At 47.6% G+C, this 25,322-nt stretch overlaps 1 protein-coding gene across 1 annotated transcript in view; it reads right to left on the bottom strand.

Moving 5' to 3' along the window:
* BCL9 (BCL9 transcription coactivator) overlaps window positions 1-25,322 on the bottom strand; it is an 82,015-nt gene that overhangs the window by 55,336 nt on the left and 1,357 nt on the right. Inside the window, exon 2 of the mRNA XM_084518076.1 lies at window positions 15,369-15,491. The gene's annotated coding sequence lies outside the window, so the exon portion shown is untranslated. The remainder of the gene's footprint in view (window positions 1-15,368; window positions 15,492-25,322) is intronic.

Consider the following 25,322-nt stretch of genomic DNA (forward strand, 5'->3'; position numbering starts at 1 on the left):
TCTTCCGATCTATGCTGCTTTTCTTTGCTTCATGCTGTTCTTCCCAGTCCAGAAAGCCGGGAGGTTTGAGAAAAATATGCTCCTCCGAACTGGCATGGCTCTATCTGCCCGTACATGCACATCTCTCCTCCTAACGCTGGTTGTGATCACTGTCTGTCCCTCTGTCCCTCATGGTGGATGTTTTGCAATGCTGTGCCCCGTCCCATTTTGCACCACTTTCGGTCTCTTTTGCTCACCCCCGTTAGCTTTACCCACTCTCTGCGCAACTTAATTCCATTGCCATGGCTGCTTCGTTCCCGGTCAGACCTCAGATAAAATATTCTTAAGAAAATCTCAGAAATCCCATTATTGCCAATTTTCAAGCCATCTGTTCCTTTTCTTAAAGTCCGTGATGTTGGATTCATGGGCTTATGCAAGAATCTCAGCTTTCACTAAAAAAGGAAAAGTAACTTTTCTTGCTCCTGAAAGACTCCAACACTGGAATACCAGAGGAGGGCTCTGAAGTGATCGTGCACTTATCCTCGAGCCAGATTTCTGAGATAATGCCTCGATTTGCAGGTCCTGCCTCTCGCCTTTGCGCTCTGGGGGTGACAGTGCTCCGTTCGGCTGGGCTTAGAGACCTTTGGCTGGAAGCAGAGGGGCTGCGCTGTGAAGGGCGGTGAGAGGAGGAGCAGAGCTCTGAAGCGGTGCGTTACAAAGGTACCCGAAGTCTTCACAGCCGGAGGGGGGATTGTTCCTGTTGCAGTTGCATTGTTTTCTGGTGGTGTCATGCAACGAGATGGTGCCGGTTGTGGTTGTAACCAGCAGGCGGAGCTGAGCTGAATAAACAAGAGCGAGCTATTCATAGCCATAAGGAGGGCAGAGCACTCCTCTCCTAGCAACACAACCAGAAGAAGGGAAGAGCTCTGCCCAACTGGTGAAGAAATGTGCACGAAATGTTGATATTCCTCCCCTTCCGAGCAGCTCCTCTCCCATTGCTGTGAGGCGCCTGGAGACCTCGCCTGCCCCACTCACCCTGTCAAAAAGCTGTTTGATCTCAGCCACGTGCTCACGCAGGTTTTGGCAAAAACTGTTTTCTGGGGGTTGAGTAGCCAACATCCTTGTCAGCTTTAGAAAAACAGTTCTATGAGAGGCAGAAGGCAGAGGGCAAACCTGTGCCACGGGGCCGTAGCAGCTGGGAACGAGATGCAAGGGAGAGGAAGATCGGGGCCACCCACTGCTCTGCTGCCTCCAAAGGCCAGTTACATCAACACTTGCACATACAGTAAGATTTTTTTTTGGAAGGGGGATCCAAGGGCAGAGCTCCAGAATTTTGGGGCGCGAGCATGTGATAAAGCCTACGGCAGCTAAATTCGTGTGGACACTCACTCCACAAAAGAAGCTAGCACACCTCGCCGTTTGAAAAATTAGGCATGTAGTAGCACAGCACTGACAAGTGTTCCAAACACCTGTAACATCGCCAGTAAATCAAGCAAGAGCATTTGTCGGCTCGTCATTAGGGGAGTAATGAGGTAAGTACAATAGAATTTAGGCCAAGCACAGAGGCCAACATCTATCTGCGGGAGATATCACCAGAGACAAAGCAGAATCAATGTTTAAAAGAAAACGTATGGGCTCTAAACAAGGGAAACATAATTCCCCAACAAGAAGTGTCCCTTGTTCCGACCTCTGTGCGGTGCAGACATACAGCCACACCTCTGGAAACCAGCAAGCCTGCCTTTGTCAAGCTACCATCACAATGTAAGCAGACTTCTCCGTGTTCAGGACCCCACGCCCCTGATTCCACCAGACCCGCAATCAGAATACAGGTAGTGTGGTCTCAATGAGCACATTTTTGAAAGAGATTTTATTTTTTCCAGCAAGTTTTCAATGTGTGAACGTCTTAAATTCCTGGGAACAAAAAAGGAGGAGGGTAATCACAGGCACGATTACAATGTCTATCTGAGAGGTTGCATACTAGGCTTCCAGATCTCTTGCAAGACATGCCACCACTTGAACTCCAGGAGTAATTATCTTTTATGGAGCTTGGCGAGGAGAGAGGGCCTCGACTCATAGTTTGTAACCAAATGGCAATGTATCTGCGCTACAGGAAAATGATAAAACTCAGGGATCCCAAGCTCCACTTTTAACTTCAGGACCTAGAGATTAAAATAAGAGAGGGGCCAACCAAGTCACAGATTGGGCACACCCAGACAAAAGTTTCCTTATCCCTTCAGCTACGCTGCCTTCCCTGGTCTCAAATGATGTGATAGAGCACAGCCTTTTCTTTCTGTTTGCACTGCAGGAGGGTTAGGTGTGCAGGGGGCCACAGAAGGAAGCCTCACTCAGCAAACATTAGGAAATGCCCCAAAATACAAGTGAAACAGCAAGAGGAGAAGAACAGCAAGGTTTTCTAGGTGTGCTCCCTCAGTGCAGCCTTCCTTAGTCTGCAGGAAATTCGGCGTGGGACTCTTGCTTGGTGTACCTGATTCAGCTGAAAAAGCAGAAGCCTGGTACAGTTAAGAGCACTTGATAGAAACAACGATAAGAGGGAGCAAAGAAAAAGGAACAATTGATTTAATGCCTTCATTTGTATTTAAATAAATAAAGATGCCAATATAAGGCTCTAGGCACCTTAAGACACAATTAAGGCTACCAAAGAGAAACCAAACTATGTACGGCTCCCAAGCAGCGTGAAATAATTATCCAGAATGTGCTCTGCCACCTCCCAGGGGAAAAGAGACTTGTTCCAGCCCTCCCCGCCTCCCTCCCCAAATGATGCCATTTAACAGTGCGCTTGTCCTGAGGACTTCTGCTGGGAAAGGGGGACAGCACACCCCCGAGTGCCACTGCTGCCCTGCCTGGGACACCCTCGCACCCTCTGCCTACCCGCTGACCGGGGAGGCAGGCAGGAGCTGCTCCTGGTGAGTGCCACTGCTGCCGTGCCGCGTGGGAAGGGGATGCAGCGTGCTGCTGCTTCCCTTTCCCTGGTAGCGCTTAGCAGAAAAAATGTTGGCTCGCCCCAGACCCTGTTGACACTGAAGAATATTGTTGGCCCCAGTAGAACAAGCTGGAGAACTTCTGTGTCCAAACCAAGAAGAGAAAAAAAACCTCAAAGCGATTTCACTAGCAGTTATTTCACTAGCAAGACTGTTACAAGCTCCCAGCTCGTAACATTGTTAGCGTTTCCCCCACCACATTGGGCTTGAACTGTTTCTGTTTCCTATTAACATCCCTTGCCCAAGGCTGCAGCTGCACACACAGCTCTCCTCCCCAGGGCAGGGGCTGGAGCTGGCAGTCCTCGGCCGGGACAGCAGCCGCCTTTCCCAGGGAGCAGCCAGCACTCGCAGCGGGGCACCAGCACCACTGCCCGCACCACTCCTTGCAAAAGCAGCTCCAGTAATCACAGAACGTGTTGGGCTGGAAGGGGCCTTAAAGCCCCCCCAGTTCCACCCCCCTGCCGTGGGCAGGGACACCTCCCACCAGCCCAGGCTGCCCAAAGCCCCATCCAGCCTGGCCTTGAGCACCTCCAGGAATGGGGCAGCCACAGCTACTCTGGGCAGCCTGGGACAGGGCCTCACCACCCTCAGAGCAAAGAATTTCTTCCCTGTACCTGACCTAAATCTACCCTCTTTTTAACAATAATAATAAAAAAAATCATTACTTTTGTGGCAGAAAAAGCTGTGCCACAGTTCTGGCTCTCTGCTCTAGTTTACGTGTTCCAAACTCATCATGAGCTGGTCCTGTACGAGCCGTGCAGGTGAGGCTGCCATCACCACCTGCCTTGGTAGCCTGGCAGAACTTGAAGGTACAAGGGCAGCTCCTCGGTCTTGAACCACAAGCAGTGGTTTGCCAGGCTAATTCCTACATTGCTTCCGCTTTGGCTCTGCCCTCACAGTTTACCTCTGACCACTTGCTCTGCTTTGTCTTGCAGGATGGAGCTACAAAGACAGGATTCTCAACGCTGCAGTTACCTCCGCTTGTCTTCAGATTCTCTGCAGGTTCCCCTCACTCACTGACCACAGCAATACTGGAGCAATCCTCAGGAAGCACGGCAAGGTTCACGAACTAAGACAGTCCTTATCAAAACTGCACGTCGCCCAGATGGCAGGTCAGCTGGTGCCCTGAGGAACCTGTCTGCATGGCCCTGCAGGGTCTGCTACCCCAGTGACGCTGACACCTATGTGGCAGTTAGCTCTGCTGCTGCCAACTCTGCACCAGAGCACACAGGCATAGCAGGGCTGGTGGGACGTGAGTCATTTTAGGTCCTAGTCCTGCTTCCTCAATCAGGCAGCATGATTTATGTAGCGAGCCTTATCCTTACTACTTTGTGCACAGCTTCAAAAAGTAAGTATGAATCCCACGGGATCAAGACCTGAGCTAGGTGTTCTGCAGGGCTTCATGGCGTTGCATGGGTATAGAAGCTGAGATCTTCACTGGCACATCCATTCACCCTTTGTGTCACGGTGCCAAGATGCCTCCAATACGCAGAGGGAGCAGGACGAGGAATGAGTGCCATCGGGAGTTTTGTTTCTGAGGGGGGAATCTGGAGAGCTCACCCTGAAATGGTCTCAGGTACACTTTGCCACCTGTCCCAGAGCGGGGCATGCCTCAGCACACACACTGACATGCTCCCAGCCTGGCAGTTGCCGTGGTGTGTCCCTTCCCTGAGTGCTGACTGACTCCGAGCCTTCTCCTCAAGTTTCCATCAACTGTCAGAAAAGCTCCCACGCCGTTGTCCCTGGTGGCCAGAACTCGCATTCAGCGCTCACAGCCTAGCAGTCCTGCAGGAAGGCAAGCCTCAGTAAAGGAGCTGAATATATTTCCTCCTCACCCAGCAACTATTCTGCTTCCCCTTCTCCTTTCCTTCTAGGTCCCCAGCCTGACTGCCTCTGCACGCACTGGATATGGGCCCAGCAACGCTCATGTCAGCTGGGAGCACGTGCAGCCGTGACACCAGGAGGCATGATCCCTGATCCCAAACAGCACCAGCTGTCACCACCTCCATCCACTGGGACGCAGCAAAACCGAGTTTTCCTGCTGTGCGTTTTCTGGCTGCCCCTTCCCCACTGGAGCGCTCACAGCCAGCCGGGTCATGTTTGCTCAGCAAGCCCCAGTGCTAATTGGCATCCCAGTGAGGACAAGCTGCAGGCACTGCTCGGCACCAGCAAGGAAGCAGCAGCCCTCCCGAGGGCCGGGGGAGCTCCTGGCAGCCTCCCCGCAGTCCTCTGGGGAGCAGGCTCATCTCTTCCAGGCTCTGCCGGCAGCTGTGGCACAGGTGCCCAGCAGAGCTCCCTGGGGAGCCCCAGCTGCAAGCAAGGGAGGAGGAAAACAAGCCCACACAAAGCAGAGCGGTCAGCGTGGACACACCGGGCCTCCGTGGGAACACGCGCCGCAGGAAGCCTTTCCTATCAAACATCTAGCCTTGAAATGGCATGGACGGCCTTGCCTGGCTCCCTCTGTTCTCTAAACACCGACAGTCCTGATGTCAAAGCTGTGCTTCTTGCCTTGGAAGAGCCCGGTCCATTTCCAGGGTATTTCAGCAGGAATCTTTTCACTGGCTTCAGGGAGGACTGGGATGAGGAGAGAAGCAGAGATGTGGCGCTGCTAGGGAGGAAGCAAGTTCCCTGCAACAAATCCGTTCTGGAAACGGAGATAAAGGAAAAAATCCAGAACGGAACAAACTAACATCTGTAGCTACCTGGCTCCATAATTTTGTCCTTCTATTGTCTGTTTGTGTAACAGTAACCATCAGTGCCCCCGCCAAGGTCAAGGCCTCCCCGTACAAGACACTAAATAGGCATACCAAGAAGCAGTTCCTGCCCTGAGAACTCGACTAAAGAAAAGAGTGAGGACACGGGGAAGAGGAGCAGGGATGTGACACGACTTGACTTATGGTCACAGGGGCCAGAGGAAGAGCTGGGATGCCAGCACAGGTCTGCCCACCTCCCTTCTCCCTCTCCCAGCAATAAAACCAGCCTGACACTCCTCCACCGCTCCGTGCGGCTGCAAAGTTAATTAGTTAGGTCTGAGAATTAGTTAATTTCCAGGAACGGTTCTTCCATTACAAGCACCACGCAGCAGGCATTTTACATCCACAGCTACAAGAGCAGCCTCTAAGCCCACAGCCCTTTGTCGAGAGCAAAAATAGAAAACAGTCGCAGTAAATGGGAAGAGAGTCAGGAACAGAGCGAGGGCAGGGAAAGATGGCTCTGCGAAAGAATGGATGCTTAAAAAATGCCCAATTATCTCCAGAGCATGCATATACCGCACTTGTTTTGGCACAGCAAGACGATAAGAGGGTGGCTCAGGGCTACACAAAGACAGCTCCAGCAGTTATTTGGATTCAAGCACCTTAGAGTCATTCCCCGGCAATTAGGAGCCTGTCCTATCCCACAAGTCACATTGTCCCGTGTTACTTGAGCTGAAGAAGGCCCTCGTTGCTCCCATCCCAGCAGGGCTCAGAGGCCCAGCGGAGCAGTCCTGTGTTTGCACCTGCTGGGGGGCTGCTGCTGCCCTGAGCTTGTGGACCTTGGGCCTTGGACATGCAGGTGTCCTGCCAGCCAAGAGCCAGGGCACTGAAAACATGGGGCTGCTTCGGGCAGTGAGGGCCTTCATCTCCTCACCTCAGCTGCTCGGCCTTCCACCTGAGTGCTCGAAACAGCTGCAGGGAGACGACACAAACACCACCCACGGGCTGCCTGGAGTCCTCAGGATAAACACCAGGCTGGTGCAGCCAGATAAAGAAAGAAATCCAAACATGTCCAAGGTCCCTGCTCCCATACGCCTGAGAAGATGCTGAAAACAATCTCCCCACACGATTCTCCTTTTAACGCTGCTAGCTGTTTTGGCTGGAAAACGTAACTTGGGAAGAATCTGGGGACATCTTGCTGAACAGAGAGGAGAGCAGCAAAACATCAGAGGATAGAAATCACTTCCCTTGTCACGCAGCCAACACCCAGGAAGACCAGCCTACTGCTGCTCCGGAGGAGGGCTTGGACAGAGAGGAGAGTTTGCATGCTCCGCCACAGGCAGCGGGTTGCTTCGCTAAGGGGATCAAACGCATCATTTACAGCCCTGATTAACAAAGCCAATCTTTCGGTTTCATTGGTCAGGCAGGGGAAATCTCCCAAGTACTCGCACTGCTAAAATAAGATCTTGTTCGCTGGAGATTATGCAGAGCCTTCTCTTTCCAGGCATATTTTGTTAGCAAAGGATTAACTAGGAATGTTGACATTTAAGTTGTTGTCACTGAGCGTTTGAGGCTAAGCGCACATTAATTACAGGGCAGCACAGCTCCCAGCCTCAAAGCTGCTTTTTATGAGGAGGGCGCAGGGCTGCGCATCCCCGTGCGGGAGGGGGGACGGACCTACCGGGCACTCCAACAGGGATTTCAGGGGGGCAGAGCCGAGTCCCGTGCTGCAGAGGCAGCCTCGGTTAACACCATATTCAGCTGAACACTGATCATGGCCACTGTCTTTTCAGCTGCCCTGGCAGGCAGCAACTGTTCATGTTTGAGGAACTGAGTGTTATTAGAGGTGCTTTTATTGAAGAACCATATTTGTTTCCAAAAGAAAAGGAAAGGGGGGTGAGGGAGAAGGGGGAAAGGAGGATGATACCACTTCAGTGACTTGGTATGTCGCCGTGGTGCTCAGATGATGGGTAACATTCGGGGCGTGCTCTCCTCTCCTCCTGAGAGGTCCTCCTGTCAGTAGCAGGGCCGGGCATCTGAGATAACTCTGAATTAAATCAGCTCAGAATATCAGTACAACCATCCATCACGTCTCATTCACGTTCTCCTTTAAATCTCATCACAATCCAGAAAGGCAGAGGCAGAAATCCCCAGTTTTGTTATCGCCCTGGCGTCTCCAGCACGACCACGTTCAAAAACACCACAAGAGAAATGGTGCCTCAGCGCACGGACATATGGCAGGAACAGAAAGAGCTGCTCCGGTGCAATTGTTCAGCTCCATTTCATGGAGAGAGCTGCACAGAGGGAGGGCTGCGTGGCGGGGAGAGAAACAGAGAAACACGCCGGGCTACACAGGTCTGACAGGGGCAGCGGGGAGGGCAGCGAGCAGGGGGCGCAGGCGAAAGGCGAGCCTCGGGGGCACGCGGGGAGGAGGGGATGCAACAGCGTCCCTCCTCCTAAAAGAAAAATGAAGAAATTAGGAAGGGAAAAAGGCAGGCGAACGGCAGGCGCCCTCCTCCAGCCCCTGGTCGCCCCCAGTGGTGGGCACAAGCCCCGGGCCGGGCACCCCCGGGCTGAGAGCGGGGCCGAGCCGCGCCTGCCCCCTGGCGGCCCCGGCCCTGCTGTGGGGCGCCCCGCCGGGAGGACGGGACCCGGAGGCGAGGGACATGGAAAGGGACATGGAGGGAGCTCTGCTGGAGGAGGAGAGGTGCCACAGCCCTGGCCCCGGGCAGGCAGCAATGCGGCACGGCCACCGGAGAGCGAAGAAGGGGTGCCCGTGTGAGGCAGACATGGGGTTGTGGACATCACCCGCACCGCGCCTCCGCTCTCGGCGGGGGTAAGACGAGGACAACCCATGGGAGCATCCCCTGGGATAAGGGACCAGGGCACTGCGATGGGAGAGGCCACAAGAACCGAACAGGTCTGGCTCTTACCGCAGCAGAGAGGGGCATCTTCCCTCACAGGGACAAGGAGAGGTGGCCACGGCACCCTGAACCATCAGGCAAGCAGTGCGAGCTTCACACCAATTTTTTTTTCCTGAAACCTGAAGGTAGGAGAAACTAGATCAAATAGAAGAGAAGCAAAACCATGGCTAACAGTTATATTCCACCATCACCCCCCAACTCAGCGGGTTTATAGCACATTAGCATAAGACATATTATCCCTGTGATAAAGCAGGAAGATTAGTTTGGGCAAAGCCAGCCCCCAAAATGATCTCCTGTCCACGAGGGACTTCCTCACTCCTCCTCCAGGCAACGCGAGCAATTTGAGAGGCAGGTCCATCCCCACAGGGCAAAAAATCATCCTGGGCCCAGGACTGGGAGTGCTCGTGCCAAACCCAGGCGCAGAAGCTAACTGCATCCCAGGGCCTTCCCGCCTGGGTGCAAAGCAGAGAAAGGACGGCGTGTTCGCAGCGGGAGGGTGCAAATTGCCCTTCTGGGAGAGCTGCTCTGCTGATTTCCCTGCAGCTCTGGGGTGGGGGGAAAGACCTCCAGCTGGGGAAGCAGCCAGGAAGGCGAGTATCTGCAATTTCCTAGGGGGAAAGGATTCGGAGTTGAACTGTCTGAGCCTATTAACTGATGCTGGTTCCTGTGGATAGAGACTGGCACGCTGGTTTGCTGCAAATCGTCTGCTCCCATCCCTAATGTCGCCTTCAGACGCTCGAGCCCAGCCACACGAAACTCCCTTCCTGCTACACTCTACGGCGTCTGTCTCACTGGCAATTTTATTTTCATAAAGGGAGACCTGAAGGGCGGTTCGCAGCAAATGGAGAGAGCTGTGTCCATTTGCATGGTTGCATAATCATGTTATACATGGATCTTTCAAACACAGGAGAGCAGAGAGAGAGGAGAGAGAGAGAGAGAGAGAGAGAGAGAAAATCGGAGCGTTGCGAGCAGGAGCTAAAAGCCAGATTTCTCGATGAGATCAAGGAATAGATGTAAAGTCAGTCAGATGGAGAAATGCCTGAATAGCTCTTCCAAACAGCTCGGAACATAAACAAAGCAAGATGTTTCTGGGGGTTGGGCTAGGTTTTGTATAAACTCTATTTCCTCTTCCATCATTGAAACCGGATGAGAAGAACAGCCTGTAGCTTGCATCTTTTGCCTCTCCGCCGAGGGCTTACACAGGGCTCATTTTCCAGGGCTGTCAGAGCAGGACCTCTCACAAACACCATATTTACTACGCAGTGAAGGAAAAATCACTCGCATCCACGCTGCTGAATGTGAAACTGAAGCTGAGAATCACTGAGAAGCAGCATTATGCATTCTGGATTACTAAATCATGATTTTACCAGCGTCGGAAACTCTCCCTTTTGGATTTGCCAGTGACCTCCGATTAGCCCAAGCCTCAGTGCAGGGTCACCAGAAACACAGCCCTCGGACAGAAAGCATCACTCGAAACATAAATGTGATTAAACAGAGATGGCAAATTTTCACAGAAATGAAGTATTCTCTCCGAAACAAGGGAAACTGAAAACAGCAAGTGTACTATGTCCTTTCTAAGGATAAGAAATTCGCTTTGAAACACCCAGCTTCCTCCCTGTTGCCCTAAAATTGCACCTCCCCCAGTAACACCGGAATGAATAACAGGGTAACAGAAGGGTAGGAACACTTCCACAAACATTTTGTGGTCCACTTTGTAACTCAAGCACTTCTGCAGAATTTTTTAAAAATCTAGGACATTTACACATCCAAACTGTTTGAAATGTTTAAACATCTGAAGGATTTCTCAGCTGCTTCCTCAAGTGTGAAGTCAAACATAGCCTATCCTGTGGAAGAGGGAGAGTGGGAGGACATGTTTTTTACATGTTGTACCTCCTCGCCTCCTTTGCAGTCTGATTTCTTGCTCAGGGAGTAGGTAATAAATACAGCATTCAAAGGAGCTGTATCCTCAGCCCGAGAGGACGAGGGAACAACAGGTGCCCAATCTGAACGAACCATCTTACCCCTAGGTGCAGAGCTGTCATCGCCAACCCCGAACCCGTTACGCAGAATAAAAGGCTAACGGGAGAGGCACGAGGGTGCCTTCCCTCCCCAAACAACCTGCAGCATATGGCAGCAAGAGCCTGCAGGATTTCCAGTGGCACAAAGCACGACTGCAAGGGGCTGCCTTCCCTTTTACACTTGGGCCTTTTTGCAGCATTCTGGAAGTGTGAAGAGGCACCAGGCGAAATGCAAACCTGGCCCGCTGTACTCACACTAAATTCCTCGACATGTGGCGCCTCATGCGAGTGGGATAGCTGTCAGACATTGCCTCTGAGGACACGTTCCTCAGTGAGCTCACGCTGCTCAGAAAATCCCGGATGTCTCCCAAGCCAGGCAGCTCCCAGTTGCTTCTCTCTGCACCACAGTGGCCTGCTGCAACTGCACCGGGAAAATGTGGGCATTTATCTGTAGCTCCGCGCTCAATGTAGACACAGCTTAGCTAAATGCATCTCTTCACACCCTCACCACAGCCGCACACTCCCAAGAGAAACACTTAAACCTCTCAAAGATTGCAAACAGCCCCTAGAGAGGGACTGGGAAGTAAGCAGAGAGGGATATGTCCACAGCACACACTGCGTGGAGGGGACGGATACCTTGAGTTACCTGTAAACAAAGATGTTCACATTCTGGAAGCAGGCTAGCAGGCACACACAAACACAGCAAGACAGCTGCAAGCTACTTTGCATAAAACTTAATTCATTTGACTCTGAGAAGAATGGTTCTTACAGATTTTGCAGGAAGCAATATATTGCAGAAACATTGCTTAAGGTGCGAGGGACCAACTTACCTGCAACACAAAGATGAACAGGACATTTGCACCAAATTTCCTACTAGTTTTCTGGTTGGGATGTTGGGGGAAGAACGTGATGGAATTTTTTAGTGCAAGAATCTTCCTCTATGGCCTGGACTGTGCCACATATACCCTGCATGCTGAAACAGGGATCAGGTACTAAGCTTAGGTAAGGTCTGAGCACATGAGGAGAGTACGTACCAAGGAATTCACCACACCAACCAGCCATAGGAATTGTTTCCACTGCAAACTAGCCATCCTGTTGTTCGTGATGCATAAGTAGCATAAACACCAGCAGAGAGCTACAAAATCAGCATAAGCCTTGACAGCCAGCAGGGCAGACTCCATGCCAGGATAACTCGGTGAGACAGAGTTGCATGATGCATCCAGCGGAGGAAATGGTTTTCCTGTTTCGAAAAAGTTCACCAGTGTAGATGGAACAGAGGTAGACAAATAGCAAACATCTACGAGACAAACTGCCAGGGGAGTAACGCTGGGTGTAGTGGATCAGCTCTAAAACCAAGCACCTTCAGTCATCTTTCAGTGACACTGATGAGGAAAACACCAAGAGGAGTAACATGGAAGGGCAGGTGGCGTGAAAAGCCTAGGAAAGTGAATACCATTGTCAAGATCTGAATTCCCATTTACGCAATAATTATTTGTTTAATCTACTAGCAAAAAGGACAAAAAAATAATCAGTTTGCAGACACTGGGAACACCCTGTGGAAAAAAAAAAAAAAAAAAAAGCACTTCTCAAAAGAAGTTTCCAAACTATGGGCCAGATCTCGTTCAAAGTGACATTTAATCAGAAGAAATAAATGGAACTACTCAGATTTAGTAAGGAAGGGATCCTATTGTTCTGATGTTATTTTGTTTCACTGATGTTATGAGAAATTGGCTCCCTCGGGTTTGGATTTTTAAAGACTGGCACAGGGTAGATATGACAAATAAAGAAAGCCAGTAGGACTATAAATGGAATAGTACTGTAGTTTCCACACTTAGTTATGCATGTATCTTACATTCTTACATACCAGAACAAAAAAAAAAAAAAAGGAAAGGGGGGGAGAATGCTGTGTTAACAAGGAGTTAGGGCTGAGAGTATGTTAGTAAATCTAGGGTAAGACACATCCCAGAGCACTGTAAACCCTCAGAGCTTAGCATTAAGTTGGAAAAAAAAATCTGAAATACAACAGCTCTGGAAATGTACAGCTAAGGGCACCTAGAAGAATGTAATTTTGTTCTACCATGTAACTCGTGACCAAGCATGTGATTACAGTTTATGTTTAAGGCAAGGATTCTACCCTCTCCTGCCAGTGCCCATGGTAGTTCCCCAAGGCAGGGGGAATCCACCTCTGTAATTTCAGATACCTCCATCTTTGGATGCCTCTTCGGTTTAACCTTGAGCCTGAATTGCACAATTTCCATTCCTAGCACATAAATTAGTCACTTCCATCCATCCACAACATTTTTCTATCAAGTCTACATTTCCATCTGTATCAATGTTTTCCAAATTTCTTCCCTTATTTCACCATTTGAATATTCCAAAGATGTACGCTTCACAAGAGACGAGCTCTGCCATGTCAAAGATCTCACGCTCACCAACCTGTCTCAATAAATACCCGCATGAGTATTTATTTTACTTAACCTTAAACCAAGGCAGCTCAGCTTTGTTGTGTAGACGGTCCCTATATTTTCTTGTTTTTGTGAATTTGTATACAGATAAACAACATTCAGGATCTGACATTTCACTTTGATTGCAAGTTGCTGTAATTAAGAACCAAAGCTTTATGAATTTTAATCATCAGCTGTAAGTGGTACATTATCTCTAGTTCACAATGAAAGCAATCAAGTGGACAAGATATTTTTAGAGACATTACTGTGGTAATATTACATTAAGTAGCGGTTAGTACACTATTTTCACACCCAGTGATTTCACACATTAATGCGGCTATAGATCAGCGTTAATGACAACAGAAAGTTATTTTTCAAGTAGTATGAGAAGGCTGGTTAAAAGAGCTACTGGGGATTTACACTTCAGCAGCAGGAGGGGCACCTCAGCGGGGCTGCAGATGAAGACACTCCAGCAGCAGGGATTGCTTCCACTTCTCCTGGAGACAGAGGCAAAAGCCCCAATTGTCCTGAACGGATGTGGGTTAACAACAGGGGCAGCGTTTTCTTCCTGCTTCTGAACAGCAAAAGCAAGACGGGAGAGGAGAGGAAGGCAAAGTACCCTGATGCTGGCACTTAACCCCAGAGCTGGTGAGAAATCATATACCACATCTCGCCCAAGGCTGCCTCTTAAGCAACACAATACTCCTCCGTTCAAGGAGGGTGCAGTGAAGAGCAAATTAGAAACACCCTAAGGCTTGAAGAAAAAAGGCAGGGAGTCTGGCACATTTTAAAGTTTCAGTGTATGCTACTCCACATGGATATGATACCACTCTCTAGATAAACCTGTAAATATACAGGCTTTGCCTGTCAAGGCAGGAGGGACTAAGGGACGAGGCCCATGGTCCCCGAAGGAGCACATTTATGATAGCACCTTGCTGAAGGACACCAGCTCATCTGAAAACTGTTTGCCTGAAACTAGTGCTAATGAGAAACACTGTTTTCGGGAGACTTTCTTCCTTCTTCCTGGAGTCTCAGATCTGGGATGACAGAAGCAGCTCCAGAAGCCTCACCCCAGACCTGCAGGCCATTTTGTTTTACTACAGAGGTCCTGCGAGGATGGCAGTGCTGGGTTGCAGAGAGCTCAGGAGCTAACTCCACCAGAGAGTATGCTACGTTGTCTGGGTGCCACGGGGCCAGACAACCTGCCACAGTATCTCGGATTCTGTTGAAAAAGCCCTTGTGACCAACCAGTTAATCTCCACAAGCCGTGGCACTTGAGACTGACACCACCCCGGTCAGAACTTGCTGATACCAGCACTGTGACAGAACCTTGCAGTTCAAACCACCTGGTTACACATGCCCGCTGCTGACCACAGGTCGCTCGGTGACTTTATATGGGATCCAGATGCAGTAACATAGTGCCATCTTCTGCCTCTCTCCCTCACACAGCATCTATTACAACCAAATAACTGGCCAGCCCTCAAAATCAGTCCAAAAATTATTGGTCATTGGTGTAGAAAGACTGAACCACCAATGCTTCGGGATATAGAGGAGCATTACAGAAACACTGATTACACTTCATGTACGCAAAAAAAAAAAAGCATCACTTACATTGTTTGCCTTACCTTTGCTAGCCTTGTACATGCTATTTGTTCTATCGCAACTCAAGCAGCTCTGTCACAAAACAATCTGAAGTCTGAGCATGACCAGAGCTTCAGATCATGTACTGGTAGAGGAATCCTATATGCTTGAGCAATAGGTAATGTTCTCTGACCTACTCATATGCTACAGAGTTATTTTTTTTTTCCTCAAGACCCTATAGAAGCCTTCAGAAAGCAGCATTTAACTATGTAACAGGGGCCTATAGGACATGCTATATTCCCAAACATCTCTGCAGTACATACAAAGATTCTACAACTAAGAAAAAAGGATGTTGAATAGGAAAAGGTCTACCTGAGAAGCTGAGAAAAATACATGCTATTAATATAACTCTACAGAAAAATCTAATATGCTGTTTGCTCATTGTCTAGCTGTTGAGACTCCGCCAGCTTATTTCCATGTGGAAAAGAAAATCAGTATCAGCAAAGTGTTTCTTGACACAGTCTTTAGTTTAAGTCCTGTTTCACTACACACTGTGGGAACACAGACAGGCGGTTTCCCAGTACAGACATCTGAGTCTGCCTTTGGAGCAAGCCCTCTTTTCTCTGCCAAGGCCACGCTCCCAACCTTTTCCCACTGCCCTTGCTGGCCGCAGCTCACCGGCTCCCTATCCACTGTTCTTCAAACAGATCATTTGAAACAAATGGCTTACCTTGTGCTCAGGCCTGTGGCTTGGGGAGTCTGCTTCATCTGTATCCTCTCCCAGAACAGGAAAGAAAATGCAATTGCTCCTTCATTAGGTCAGAGTAGAGATGATTTACATTTCCATCTATGCCTGTAATTAAAAAGAGATAATGATGATAATAGGAAAACATTAACAATAATAGCATAGACAGGATAAAGTCCATATCTGAGCGAGAGCATTCTTAATAATGTATCTAGACCTGTACACATAGGTCTACACTTACAGCACACGGGGCTTTCTTTAACACTTGCCTTTGGCTTTCCAGAGTCAGTCGTGCGTAAAATGCTAATTTGTTGTCAGCTGGCACACGTAGAGGTGCGTCTGCTAAGTGACAGGGACACGGGGAACAGACACCTTCCTCTCATCCACTTACATCAAAACAAATTCTTCCTCTGTACCTCGTATAAATTGGGAATCAAGTCAATGCCCTGCTTCTAATAGTGCCACACGTGGATGCATCAGAAGATGTGTAAGAATTTTCCCAAGAATCACAAAACCAGTGAGGTGGGAAGTGACCACTCCAAATTGTGTAGTCCAACCCTGCCCAAAGAAGGGTCAACTTAAAGCAGGTCTCACAGGGCTGTACCCAGCCAGATTTTGAATTTTTGTGGATGGAGACTCCATCCCTGTTCCAGTGTTCAATACATACAGTATAAAAAGCATTTCCTTATGTTCAGATGGAGTCTCCTGTTGCCTTTTACTCTTTCACTGCATGCCACATGGAAGTGTCTGCCTGTCTTTACTCCCTTCATGAGGTATTCACACACATTCATGAGATCCCCAAGCCTCCTTTTCTCCAGGCCACACAGTCCCAGCTCTCTCAGCCTTTCCTCATATAAGCACTTAACCAACTTTGTGGCCCTTTGCTGAACTCTTCCCAGCACACCTATGTCTGTCTTGTACTGGGGAGCTCAGAGCTAGACACACCACTCCAGATGTCTCACCAGCACTGACTAGATAGGGTCACCTCCCTTGACCTGCTGGTGATGCTCTTCCTAGTTGGCCTTCTTTGCTGCCAGAAAAATAGGACACTAGGTGATCTTCAAGGTCCATTCCAACCCAAATCATTCTACGGGTGTGTGATGCTAGCTCATGTTTAACATGGTGTCCAAAAAGACCTTCAGATCCTTCTCTGCTAAGCTGTTTTCCAGCCTCCTGGCACCCTACCCATACTAGTGGCTTGGGGTTATTTCTGCCCAGGGACAGAGCTTGGTGTTTCAAGCTTTGTTGAACTTCACTCCTGTTAACTCCTGTTGGCCCATTTTCCAGCCAGCTGTGGTCCCTTTGAACAGCAGCACAACCATTTGAATAATCTGCCTTCTGCAGACAGCTCTTCCTGATACCAAGAAGTCAGAGGTTGGCTTAAATCTTGAAGGTACAAGGCATCATTACCTTGAAAACTTCAAGTACTCCTCTTGGCCATTTGAAGGTCTAAGCAGCTTTAGAAGTATGTCTGAGAAGCTCTTAGCTACAAGATCACCATACCATCAGTATGAGATCACTGTATGACTCCAGAGGAAAAAGGAATAATCATGAGAGTTTTTTTTTTGTTTTGTTTTGTTTTTTTGAAACAAAGCCTTTACAGAATTGCCAAGCTTTCTGTAGAGTTCCAAAAGGCAGGAATTAACAGGGTTTTTTCAACAACCTACCAAGACTATTTTTGTAAAACTCCAGCTTCAAGGCCAGAAGGTGTCTTTGCCTGGTCATTTTCCAGCAGGGTGACAAAAATAAAGAATTTTCTTGAGCAAGTCATCTTCCTCCTAGTGGTTATGGATTTTGCAGCTAGAACACTGATCTTCTACAATCTAGGAGTACGTTTTGCGTTTAGGACTACTCTACGCTTCCCCCAGTCTTTGGATACTTTTCTTCATAACAAACTTTAAACTTGGGACATTTCAAACTCTGAAAGCAAATTGTTCTTGATCAAGTTAGTTGGGGAAGGGGAAAATTTCATAACCAACTGGTAGTTACTGCTAGCTCTCTATCACGCTGGAGAGGTGCATCAAGCTAGATTTTTGTAGAGAGCTCTCCCAGAATTTATATTATTGAATATTTTCATTAACGACTAGAATGAAGGAACAGAGACTGAGCTTATTAAACTTTTAGGTGGCACCTTGCTGGGAGGGGCTGCAAATATGCTGGAAAACCGAATTAGTATTCAAAACAGCTTTGATTATCTGAGAAAGTCTGGAAAAAAATGTTATTCAAAAAAAAAAAAAAAAAAAGAAGACAAGCAAAATTCTACAGTTGCTTAGGAAAAGTCAGCTATTCAAATGTAGTTGGGGTAGGACTAGCTACACATGAGCTATAATGCCAGCACTGGTATACAGGATGTGCTTACTGTGTAGCCTCTACTACCACCACATGTCTTCAAGAATAGGGCAAGTGTTGGTCAGGAATGACAAATACAGCTAACCATGCTATTGGAGAGCAGGATGGACAAGAAGGCATCCCAGTGGATCCTTCAGCCCTATTTTCTGAGCTTTCAGTGACACTGTATTTGACAAGAAGTTTCACTGCTTGTTTGGAATGGTGGGCATCCAAACCATGTCCTACCATCACTGATAGACCATCTCCACATCCCTTGAAGCTCTGCGATGACAGGAGGTAAGAAGATAACCAAAAGCTTTTGGAAGTCTCTTCCAGAATCTCTGATCATTAAAAGCCTCTCTCAAATTTTCCCCCTAAATATACTCAAGCTCAGTTTGTAACTTTTCTGTTTTAAGCCTTTTACTTTAATTAGCACTTTCCCCTCACGCTTCCAACTTCCCCAGTCTCAAAATACTTCAGCAACCAACAATGCTGTCAGCCTCGGGATTCATCTTGCGGGAGGACAGAATGAGACGAGTGCTTTTATAGTCTTGTGGCTGCCCTGCACAACACAGCTGCTTGCAGCACATCATTCAAGGGCCTGGATTCCCAGCCCAAGGAGATCCCGCCTGGTCCTGTTACAAGATGCCGTCCCAGCTTCTGCAGAGGAGCCCAGGCCATCTGGCAAACTCTGTGCCAACTGCTTCACATCTCTTCTGGATGCGTATCTCTCTTGTTCCTCAGATTTTCCAGAGCTGGTCATTTTTTACCCTTTATAAATTGTAGGGTTTTCCTGACAGGTGAAGTACAACTATTATTTTTGTTGCACAGGCAGTGTAGGGGTACTCTGATGACATGCGTTCAAAGTATAACTTATTGCCCACTACAAACTGGTGATTAATCTACAGCAGAACAAAAACAATAACAAATATAGCTTATGGTCTGCAAACAGCCTTAAAAAGCTTCTGGGATCTCTGGTGTTTGATGACCTTCTAAAAATTCATATCCTTTCCCAGTCTCCCCTCCACATCTCACATTTTATTTTTCCACATGCAGATACAACTTATTCTAAACCCACCTCCCTTTCTCTTGGTGGCAGCTCATCCAAGCTGGTCAAGTCCCTGAACTGCTCTCTAATCATCTGTTTTAAAAGAACGTCATAAGATGCGATGCTCTGGTCTTACAACCATTTGAATAGCGTAACGGGATGCAAAGCTGCAGTGGAAGACTTGATCTCTAGAAGAGGAATTCCTCTCTGATAACTGTTTAATGCAATGGAACTGCATTAACTGGATTAAGTCAGCCTAGAGTTTCCTCACAGCAAGTTGTTTTCAGAAAGCAGGTTGCTTTCCCCTCTACTCATGTAGACATGGGTACTGAAGAATCCAGCTGGTTCACAGACAAAAAGGTGTGCCAGACCCAAAAGATACCTACCACAACCAAAGGGCTCAGTGAGATGACAGATTTTTTTTTTAAACCCCAAAGAAATTCTGACTCCAATTTGCTTCTCCCTGACTTTAACCCAGCTTTGTATGAACCAGACAGAACATTCTAGATGTCCAACTATGAGGGGCATTGCTGTGAACAGGAGATCCTACCCCTGGGAAGGCATAGTAACACCTCGGAGACCTTCCTATCTTGTTAGATATAAAATAAGTTGTCCATCCTACTGCCATTTGAGACTCATCTCTTACAAAGTTTGAGGAAACTAAACTAATCACCATTAGAAAACAAGGGTCAGTTAGTGATAATTAAGTAGCACGGGGATCTATTAAAAAAACTTCAGAAATCAATGTTTACACTATGTAGTTACAAATTAGCTGCAATGGGCATTGTTAAGGAACCATTTTTATAAGACAAACACCGAATGTGTGCACATTAGAAGAGTTCTCCCATGATTAGAAATCACAGCACAACTCATTTTATCCCATCCCTAAATTAGAAACTTAATGCCTCATTTTATTAGCAGAAGGAAATTCTATTACATCCAAGCAACGTTAAGATAGAGAAATGCACTATTTTTTGCAGAGCTGCAAAAAAAAAAAAAAAAAAAAAAAAAAAAGCAGTTGAAACAAAGCTAGTCAATTACAGTTCAATGCTTCAATGATTTAACAACTTGAATGAATTAACATCTCTGGAGTCACAACCATCTAGGAATTCTCCAGCGACAACGGTTTGCAGGAAGGAAAGGAGTGGAAGCAGCAATGGCAGTGGGAGCGACAAGTGCTGGGGCCTGAGGAGGAAGGGCAGCCCTCTGAACTGTTCCTGTGCAGGAACACGCCGCTTGCTGTCAGTGAGCTAGCAGGCAAGAGGTCCCACAGTCCACACTGTTATGGATTTACTCCGAGCCAGAACCCTGAAGAGCTTCGCATTAATCACTGTCTGATCTCGAGCTATCAGTGCTGGTCTGCACAACGGCACCTCCTGGGAGAGCTTCTGAATATTGCAGCTCCCCGGGCTTGAACTCGCATTCAGCTGCGCTCACCTAATGGGCAATGCCAAGTACATACAAGCTGCCTACTCCTTCAAACAGCCCTGTCCCAGATGTCTGGAGCCACCTCCTGCGTCCTCTGGAAATCCCACAGCATGGCCAGTTAGCAGAAAGCCCACTGTTTCAAGTTGTTTGCTTCTCTGGACTACAGCCACCCTAACCTGATGCATTTATCACCCGAGACCACCACCATGAAAGGCAGCAATTTACACCCTCCCACTGCCCTCTGGGGTTTGGGAAATGAGAATCTATTTCTCCACAGCACACGCTGTCTGCAACAACCTCCTCACACGAGCATGAGGCCTCCACAGAGCACACCTTGTCTGTAATTGCTGCCTCTCGCTGTCACACAAACCATCTGTGAAGCAGCGGCAGTCCCAAGCTACAAAACCCCATGAAGTTTTTCGCTCGACTTTCTGTTTACTCATCTCAGCAAACCCACACAGATGAGATCAGTTTCTGCTAACACAGGCGTGACAACCCATTGCAACTGAGTAGTGATGGAAGTGCAACAGATAGATGGACACTGCCCCCTTTCTGGTGTTTTTTTTTTGACATGGTTTTCCACCAGCGTGGTACATAAAGGCACTGGGACCAGCTACCATAAACCTCAGCTTGTACTGAACTGTGGTCCACTGATACATACATATTGAATTGCACACCCACACATATATAAAATCCATTGTTAGCAGATACAAGAGTCCCGCTCCCTTATAGTGCCTTCCAAGAAAGGCTTCCCAGAGATATGAAAATGGCTGGGGAGGACTTTCACATCGAGCTGACATGAGACAAAGTCACCTTCCTTCTGGAGGATGAGAGTTTTCCACCAGCATATGCTCCTCCATCTACCCTCACCTGTATTTCTGACCACAGAGGGAGGCAGAGATGGCTCGCGTTGCCTTCAGGCTCTAAATGGCTTTCTGTGCCTTTAAACTATTTTCCTGCAGTGGGATCAGTTTTCTTCATGCCTCAAAGAAGTGGTATCTAAATCGTTTTAAACTGAAACAGGGACAGAATAAGCTGTGCAAATCATTTTCTAGCAGAACCTTAATTACATCCTGCAGTGTCTCGTCCTCAGCAAACCACTGGCAATAAAAGTCTGCATTTCATTTGAGAACCGACAGGGCTGGGTTTTTTTGTTTTGTTTTCCCCAATTGACATATACATAATCTAGCCTGGGACTTTGTTCCACAGCATTTTTGTCAAAGGCACTAGAGAGTACGCCTGCAACTACTAAATCTTTCTCAGGTTCGCATTCAATTTGCAAGTTATACAACTCTAGCTAAAGAAAGAGACGTTCTGTTTGCAGGAAGGTGTTTGCCAGATCCCCACTGGCAATGGCAAAAAGTGATTTATGATCAGCTTTAGTTAACATGGCCTCTCAAACAGATCTTAAAAAGTCTTTACAGCCATGGCCTAATGCCAAGGCCTTTTCTATAGGAATATAGTCGATTTTAGTTTGTGTCGGTGCCATGCGATGCAAAGGCAAATGGGTTCAATATTGAATGCATCTTTTTGATGAGGGGAAGGACCCGATACCTTCTGAATCTACCACATCTCTCCCCATGCCCTGCCATTACACACCCATACCTTTTCCAGTCTGTTGTTCATTCAGGAATGATTTAATCCCTCATCCATCCCTTGTACAAAATAAATAATAATAACGAAGTCCTAAATTCTTTCTACTCAAAGTAAAGTGGATTTCCTTGTTACCTTTTTAGGGGTACAAATAAAAAGGCTCCAATATATGCCTGACCCCACATTTATAAGTGCACTTACACATACAGTTCACACTAACCAGGTGTCTCCCTTCCTTTTGGGGGCTGCTGTAATCTGTTGCCATTGTGAGAAATTCTTTATAATACTGTCATCGCTGTCACAGGCACCCCCTGGCACATACAAATTCAAGGGGTGAAACCACTGAAGCTCTTGCATCTTCTCTCAAGCAAGAGATGTAGTTGGTTTATTGCTCCCAGCGCATACACAAGCCCTTAGATTGACCCCAGGCTTGAGCTGCTGATGCCTCGCTTTTTCTTGGATCCTCCATCATTTCCATTCCTAAAGCCTGGCCTCTCTTCACAGGCCCTTGGGCTAGCTGAGGGCTGAGTTAATGACTCTCTTTGCTGGCAGATTCAGACAGGGCTTCACCAAGACTGAACTCTGGGTTCTCCTGTGCTTGTTTTGCCCCATCCAGCTCAGTAGCTCTGCAGCCCCTGCAGAACTTCTGAATCCTAGTTTAAGAGCCCAGCCTTTACTGGGTCTCACTCTGGTACTACATTTCTCATGCAGTATGCTCCAGTTGCTCTAACGCTTCCATAATTAGCCTCCTTCGCTTAAAATAATTGAATATTCAGTAGCAAACATCCCAAACCCAGGTACTGCAGATGTGACCAGATTTCCTGAACCTTACCAGCCACAGGGTGGAGTGTTACAGGACACAGCTCAGAGCCAAGGGGAAAATAAGCTCCACGAGCAGCTCTCCAACAGGAAGCAGTCTTAACTCTGTAGAAGCCACATGGCTTCTTATGGGAACGGCTGAGCTCAGCCCCAGAGGCCCCACTAATGCCAATCACAAATTCTGAACCTCAGCAGCTTGCAGAGCTTACTCCCTCCTCCACTGAACCCACATAACATTTGTGCCTGACTAGCCCCACTGATGGTACATGGGTAAAAGCTATAGGAAGAACCATACCTTAGCTACTTCACATCTACTGGCAGCTTCATTTATAACACCTGGAGATTTTCCCTTTAACTTGCACCACCTTTACTATCTGCACATAAACCTCCTTTAGTTCTCCATACTTCTGGAGACCTTCAATGCAGGTAGGATGACCAGCCTTCACTCATCATTGTCCTGCTCTGAGCAAAACTTCCTGCACTAAAATTGTCCTGCACTAAACAAAACTTGCTCACAGCAAATTAGTGAGTATGGCACAGCACAAACTAGTGCGTAGCACAGCCAGGTCCAGGCAGCTACAGAAAATCTTGTAAAGGTACCCGGCCCAGATGCTGGGGCTCAAAGATCCTCTTAGAGCACACCACCTTGACGACACAGGAGGAGAGGGGAAGGTAGATTCAAAAGCTCACACTCTCAGAGTCAGAAGAGGTGGTAGTGATGGAATTTGTCTCAGCTAATGAGCTTTGGAAGCTGGTAACGCTCTGCCACCTCAAAAGCACTTTGACAGCAAGTGGAATAGGACTGATAAAAAAAACTCACCGTTTTTCAAGGAGTTCAGAAAACCTAGGACTTCCACTTAGCACAAAAGGATGAATTGAGAAAATCCTCCACCAACAGCCCTGCACACACAGGGAGTAGCAAGTAGAAAAGCCTGACTATAGCTTTGAGAGAAACTCAAGATCAAGAAAGAGTGCTTTCCTGAGCTCAGTCTTAGAGGCAGCTTAGAGAACCAAACTCTTTCCCAAGCACCCTTCTTCTAACCTATGTTGAATATGTAAAGCAAGGACACCAGACTTACAGCCAAGTGATTTTCCACTCCAGGCACATGGAACACGATGAAAGTAAATTTGTGGGTGTTTGTGCTTGATTTGGCAGGGAAAAAAAATGAGGGAGGGACTGTGATTGAGGGAAGGTATCAAAGATCAGAGCCAGATGCTCCTTCACAGAGCTCTGGATTTGCAGGAAATTAAGAAGGTAGAGAAGGTGAGGCAAAAGGTGTGTTTGAAGTGAGAGTCAAGGGGTTCTGAAGCCTACAACCATCCAACGTGCTTGGGGGAAACTGCAGCACATGCCAAAACCACACCACAGTAGCCTGGGGTGCTTTCATTATACAAAGCCTGGGAGAGCAGAGACTGTAAATGTAGCTTCAAAAGGAGCTTCATCTTAAAGTCTTAGCTCTCAGGGCTTATTAAACATTTATGCTGACTACCACTCCTACTCTTTGCCTCAGAGAAAGCACCCGAAATAACCTTTGCTACAGAGCAAACTACAACAGTCCTACTGGCTGTGTAACAGACTAGCAGGGAGCTGTGAGAAACAGCCAGAAAGAGTGTTGGAACAGCACGCTGATGTCTCCATCAGTGAGCCGGGGAAGAAGCAGGAAAATCTGGTCTGGAACTTGAGGGAGACAGAAAACGATGCTAGAAATAACGGCTGGATTAGTTTTTGTAGAAATGGCTAAGAGTGAGTGAGACCATCAAATACATCAGGCAAATACACGTATTTTGGCAATTTTTGTATCGTGTTACTTACTGAAGGTTCATACTTTTGGGCAAGTCTTAAGGCTAGCCTCCAGTTTGGGATCTACAACTGCTGTAGCTGTAGAAGGGCCAGTAGAGGGAAAAAGTAAGTCCTGTGCAGAAAGGAAAACAGAGGGACCCTAGCAGAAAACAAATTTCCTCTTTCACTCAAAAACTCTTTGGCTATGCAACACAAGTTTGGGATGAGATAGCCAGAAATACTCAAGTTTTTCACTCTAGGAAGCTATTAGTACCGACAGCAGATAATACAACATGCACTTATTCCCTTATACTTCACTCATACAGTCACCCAGCTGGAGCAACTCTCGGAGGACAATGCCAGCTGTACACTCAGGGGTTGTGGTGACCCACAGGTGTCCATGCAGCTGTTCAGAAAGTCCCTCAAAGTCATTTATTTCAATGGATGCACATACAAGCCACTAGTCTTAGCCTGCAAATAGGATCCCCTGTCCTCTAATCATGCAACCATCTGTTGATAATAGCATCTACTGGCCTTGCACAGATTTAGGCAAAGCTTGGTGCCCATGTTTATCAGCTCTTGCAGATTCAGCAGAACTACTAAGCTCCAGAAATCATCAGTCCTGGGGGAACCTTCAATATTCTTCCTCAGCACATGCTTTTTCTCCTGGGTCTGCTTTCTGGTAACTACTTCTCCACCCAAACCTACAGTTACCTACATAACCATTTCAGTCTCACCAAAAAAAAAAAAAAAAAAAAAAGCCTTCATACCCAGTTGGTGGCTTGTGTGGCTAATCACTCAGCCTTCACATTATAGATACCAGCTTAATGTAAATGTGTCTCCTTCCTCTTAATGAGGGGCCACAGCACCTCCTCCTGGCATCAAAGAACACCAAAATAAATCTGGACCAGGAAAGATGAAGGTTTAGCATTCACAGTTTGAT

Source organism: Aythya ferina (genome assembly GCF_964211825.1).
Source record: "Aythya ferina genome assembly, chromosome: 1".
NCBI classification, from domain to species: Eukaryota; Metazoa; Chordata; class Aves; order Anseriformes; family Anatidae; genus Aythya; species Aythya ferina.